Source organism: Curcuma longa, chromosome 18, assembly GCF_044706935.1.
Source record: "Curcuma longa cultivar G26 ecotype Majalengka, Jawa Barat chromosome 18, ITB_CL_G26_1.1, whole genome shotgun sequence".
Taxonomy (NCBI): Eukaryota; Viridiplantae; Streptophyta; class Magnoliopsida; order Zingiberales; family Zingiberaceae; genus Curcuma; species Curcuma longa.
The window spans coordinates 5,027,199-5,033,392 of record NC_133878.1 but is presented as its reverse complement, the minus strand read 5'-3'; the positions used below and the strand labels follow the sequence as shown (position 1 = coordinate 5,033,392).

General features: G+C 33.9%; 1 pseudogene; it reads right to left on the bottom strand.

Annotated features, from left to right (window-relative positions):
• Nucleotides 1-4,859, bottom strand: part of LOC141812253 (uncharacterized) — an 11,812-nt pseudogene extending 6,953 nt beyond the window's left edge.
• Between the last annotated feature and the right edge of the window lie 1,335 nt (nucleotides 4,860-6,194).

Below are 6,194 nucleotides of genomic sequence, written 5' to 3'. Positions count from 1 at the left end.
ATCAAAATCTTAAGTGTAAAAAAAATACGGGTGTTACATTTGGAATTTCATCTAGAGCAGTCTCACCATTCAGTATAGTAGATGATGATATAAGTAAGGTACTTTAACTGAAGTATCACTTGCAGGACCAGATTCAATAATAGCACTTGAGGTTCCAAATTTAGCGGGGATGGATTCCAAGGTGATGGAACTTTGTTCTATCAAATCATTCAGAATTACTCTATTAGATTACATAAATTGTGGTGGATGTTGATACCATTTGTTTAAATTCTTTCTTCGCGTTGCCACCTGCTTGCAAAGTGAAAATTTCCACTCCAATTATCTGGTTATTATCTTGCAGTTTTGGAGTTTGAGCAGTGCCAACATTCACTATGGCAGATGATGATTTAGATAAAGGTACATCAGATGAAGTATCCATTGCAGAATTAGATTGAATAATAGTGCTATAATAACTCATATTAGCAGAAATAGATTCCAAGTTGCTGGGGCCTTTTTCTATCAAGCCATTCACAATTGCTCCATCTGAAACAAGAGTTATGACAGATGTTGGTATCGTTTGCTGCAATTCTTTCTTCATGAAGTTGCCATCGGCTCGCAAAGTGAGAACTTCTACTCTGATTACCTGGTTATTGTCTTGCATTTTTGAAATTCCATTTAGAGCAGTATCACCATTCAGGGTAGATGATGATTTAGGTAAAGGTACATTAGATGAAATATCCATTGCAGAACCAGATTGAAGAATGGTGCTGAAATTTTCCAATTCCTCTGGCATAGATTCTTATCAAACCACTCTTAATTTCTCCATTAGGGATCAATCTCTTTCCCATGGGATTAGTCCCATCTTTGAATAATGTATTGGCAAATCCTTTAGGTATAGGACTTCTGTTTCGGACATAAAATAACATATATGCTTTCTGCATCAAGACAGTCTTTTCACTAACCTGGTGGACCTGGAAATGAATGTTAAACAGATGAACAAAATAAATCATTTTTATGATTATAGGGATATACAAAAATATTGCTGATGATGAAAAGAGTTTGCTAGATTGATTTGCAAAAGTCAAGTTGGTCAGGTTTGGGTATTTATCTTCTCCTTATTCAAACCTGTATTTAATACTATTTTCCTAAGGCAGTGCATATTCATCCCCATGTTATCTTCACAAAATGATGATAAACATAGATCTTTCCATATTGGTTTTACCATTTGATTTGCTTCCGCTTGTGTCAGCTTTCCGTGTGGTTTTTTTTACATATATTAAGCAGGAACAAGAATACATAGAGAAAAAAAAGTAATTTTGACAGTGCATATTCGTGTTATCCTCACAAATCGATGATAAACATAAATCTTTCATTTCATTTTACCTTTTGATTTGCTTCTGTTTGTGTCAACTTTCCGTGTGGTTTCTTCTTCATGTACTAATTTCGGCTAATTTCTTTTGTCACTAAGAGCAAATATACTGAACAGCAGTATGTGATTTTAGAACATACACAAGGAAATTACCACACTTTAACATGTGAACTTTAACAACCATAGCATGTGAACTTTAACTATGGTAGATTGTAATTTACCACATTGACACGTAAGATGACATCATAAAGGAAATGAAACCTGATTGTCATCCAGAGAGTGCCATATGCCACTTGAGGTGCGAACATAACAATAATAGTGTCCAGAGTGCATACTCCAACCAACATGCACCAATACACCATAAAGGGTGTACTTTAAGTCTCCTCCCTGCGAATTTCATCATTCCTAAAAACAGATTAGAAATGAAAGCATTGGATTAAGATATACAATGATGAGAATTTTTAGATTACCGGTTGATCACTGAGAAAAGGTAGGTTGCAAGTCCAGAGTTGGCTCAAAAGCCACTCTCTTGTCAATCTTTTGATAAGAATCGTAAGAACTAAAACATTTGAGATGAATGGTAAGAACATGTGGAGGTTTGTGAATGGTAAGCTGCTTAAGGGCCCTAACATTCTCCTTGCAGTTTTGGCAGTGGTAATGCTTCTGACCTCCATCTAATTGCTCCACGGTAGTGAAATGTGTAAGTGCATTCCGCAATGAGTTGGTATTCGCTATTTCAAGACTCAAGTCTAAGAAGGGATCAAACTTATTAGAAGAGTAGGTACATTGTGTGCATTTAACCTGCAACATATCATGCATGAAAGACTGAAGTAATTACTTTGGTATTATGTGTAATATGAAGCAAATAGAATAGAATAAAATGCTCACGTTCAAATTATGTGAATATAAAATATTAAGTATAAAAGCATCAAAACCATTAAAAGGGGCCCTGGGTATCTGATTTTGCTGTAAATATTAGGGAAGGATGTGGGATCTAGCAGAAATAAGTGGGAACTGCTAGTTGATTGCTAACCTCTTGTCTCAATAGTTGGAACTCTTGGGAAAATCAATCTATGTTTCAATATCCTTTAGAAGAATAAATCTCAATGAAAACATTACGTAGCATATGAAGATATGAGTATAGTTTGCTATTTATCCTTTCAAAGAACAATGATAATACATAATTCATTTATCAGTAACATTGTTGTGGATTGTAAAGATTTCAAAGGAGAATAGTTACTGACTTCGCAAACGGCCACCAAATATCTTGTGTACCAAGCTTTTCTCATACGCACTAGGAGACTCACTAGGCACTCCAGATGGTAAACAGCATTTATACATCTATTCAAGCAAGTTGACCATATACTCATGTGCATCATCCTGTCTCAAATTACAAAAACTACGTGATACACCTGAATACATAATTAAGGTTTGGACTTAAAGAAATGTGAAAGACAAGCAAGGTCCCAATCTAACAAAAGGATTTCATTTGCAAGTCTTGAAGTTCAGTGTTTTAACAAAAACAAGTTAACTGAACTTAGATGAAAAGTTGTGATAATCTATACAGAATTTGTATCATAAGTAGGATACACCGCAAGTTCTTTACAAGATGAGAAGGAGACACTATCTTTCCACTTGATTGTAGAGCAGTATTAACATGATTCTGAAGGGCACACATTGCACAAAATCCAGCTGTATGACCTACAACCAAAAATCAAGGATTGGACAAAAAAATTAGTAGATACCCTCAGAGGGAAAAAAATCAGATTTGTACCAAACAAAATTAGCATTACGCATTACAGAAAGAGAACATTTTTCTGTTTTCAAGTAGATTGTTCAGCCTTTAAACTGACTCTTAGGATAGAAATCCAAGATGATAGATTATAGCATTAAAGATAAACACAATCATAAGATATTGCAACACAAATATGGTGCAAAGCAACTGCGAATTAATACTCCTATCAGATGATCCTTTACTTAGCCATTAAATTAAGTTCATAACATTTGTTGTATGAATATTTGCAAAAACTAAACATTGCCCATCCACATCCCATCTACAAGATGCATGAACAGGAAATGTCGTATGAACATGCTGCAAAGATAAGCATTGTCCACCAACATTCCTTCTGAAAAATAGATGAGCAAAATATGCCAACCAAATGAAAATAAATCATCAAGAATGGCCATATTAGGAACTTCAATCTTGGATTTGCCTTGAAAGTTCATAATCCACAAAAATGAAAAGATACTGAAGACAACGATCAGTCAAATAATAAAGTACAATATGCAGATTCGCTTCTATAAGAACGAAAAATGCAAGAAAATACCTCAAAACACTACATAATATTGATATTAAAAAAACAACAAAATAACATTGCTATGCGCCAACTTGTAAGAAGCATGAAACAAAAAATACCCTAGTGAAGATACGTAAATTAACTGTTAACTGCAGTTTCTTAGTGTCATTTATGCTGACATACATAAGTATGTAATAGTTGCACCAAAATCATTTGACTTTTCAATGAATTACCCATTTTACTTTCCTGTGAAAAAAATTTAGAAAGGCAAACAAAAAAAAACTACATGGAGACAAAAAGGCATCAATTTCCTGTTTTTTATGTCCCAAATTTAGCAGAGAGTCTAAAATGGTTCAGAATTCCACATTTGTAAAATAAGAAATATGCAACATCTAAAGATAAAAATTAGAACAGAACTTACAAGAAGTGCATAAGGATTTGCTATGCTCCCTAATGACCTTGAACTTTAAATGCAATGATAATGTAACATTTTATTTTTAAAAAATCAAAATGGTTCAGTCTGTACGTAAAGGCCACTTTGCAAATAAGAACCGAATTAAGAAAACAAGTATTGCCAAGATTTGCTAGACCAGCACCCTAGAAAACAGTGCAATGGTGAAGTTAAGCAACATATACTAGAAGGAAAAGGTAGAGCTTCATGAGCAATTATACACTAGCTAAACCAACAACTCAACTAAAGTTAGTAAAGCTAATACTAAGAATATCGGAGAAGAGAAAAATGAGGCAACTCATTTCGACTAATGCAGAAATAGCATAGAATCAAATTATATAGAACCCATCATCTACATTTACAATTACTTTCATATAATATATCGAGTTCCTAAGAAACCCCTTTCAGTAATAAAACCTTCCCTCCCAACAAAAAAACTACCAACCAAATGACTTACTATTCTCTTGTAGGTGATCCTGCGGCTGAACTCCGGATCTAACTCGCAAAACACAGACTCCCGTGGCCGCTTCCGCAATGACGGAGAGGCTGCCGCGGTCGCTCCGCCAGCAGACTCACCGGGACCGGAGCATGGTTTCAGGGTCTCGGGATGGGAATACCCTTTAGCACTGGGGAAGGATGACGGGGGCTTAAGCGAGGTGTGGAAGTCGACCTGTCTCTGAAAAAAGACTTCCACCTGAGAAGCGACGGAGACGGAGACCCCCTCCGTAACGTCGGCCGCCGCCAGAAACGACCACTCCGCCATCGCGAGGCGAGAAGGGCCATCTCCTGGGCTTTCAACGCGAAATCGGGTAAATGGGAGACAGAGAGAGGAGGGGAATCGAGGTTTTCGTTTTCGCCGCCCTTTCGTTCGTAAGTCGCCGCTTCGCCCGCTTCCGCTCCCTCCCCAGCTGTCAAACGGCCAACCCACAGTGAGGTTGATCAATCCCCTACTTACGGATTAAAAATCTATCGGGCGTAAGCGGATCCAATAAAAAATCAATTTAAATTTGAATTATAATTTTTAATTTTAAATTATAATTTAAATTAGAATTATAATTTAAATATATCAAATCAAATTTATTAAATTTTTTATTTTAATTTTAAAATTTTAAATAAATAAATAAACTTTCAGGACCAATCCAAATCGTGGGCTAATCCTTGAGCCTATTGGGTTTTTTAAAATGGATTGATAAAATTTCATGCAACTGGAGCGAGGGAAGGTTTGTGCTATACCCTCCGGTGGCGTATAAAACCCCTGGAAGAAGCATCGGACGGTGGATAAGAGTTTATCAGTCCGGACCGTCGGATCTCCTTGAGCCTACTTCGTTTGTTGACAAGCAACTGGAGCGAGGGAAGGTTTGTGATTGGTTCATCTTTATTTATTTATTTATTTATTAAAAACTTTATTTATTAACAATTTTATTGAGTTTAAAATTTTCTTTTATCAAATTCAATTAATATAAATTAAATATTTGTTAAATATTTATCTAATAAATAAAACTTATATTATTTTTAATATAAAAATAAATTTATAATTAAATATTGCACAACTTAATAAATGAATTTAATATAAATTATTTATAAATATTAACTTCACAACGACTCTATAACCATAAGTGTTTAATCTTATTTATGTTTAATTTTATTTATCAACTATGTCTCAAGTTATTCATATATATTAACAAATCAACTCTAAGTGTTTAATCTTATTTATTTTTAATTTTATTTATCCTGAATATACCTCGTTAGTTAGTTCATTAACAAAACTTTTTTACCAAAATATATCAACAAGAATGAGTCGACGTACTAAATTCTCTTAATAAGTGAGAAGTGGGAGAATATACAATTAAAAGTTTATTGTTAATCACATAAAAAGAGTTTCCACCAATGATTTTTTTTTTAAAATGACTTTTTTTATTTTCACATACAAATATAGTTTTTTGCTAAATTTTTTTAAGGGTTAAAGACTTCATTATTTGTAAAAAATAAGGGTATATTTTTTATTTAAGAGAATCTATTATAAAATTAGGTATTAATTTTTGAATTGTTTGTAAGGGTTGAAATTAGTTTAAAATAAATTATAAAAAAAATAGTTGAT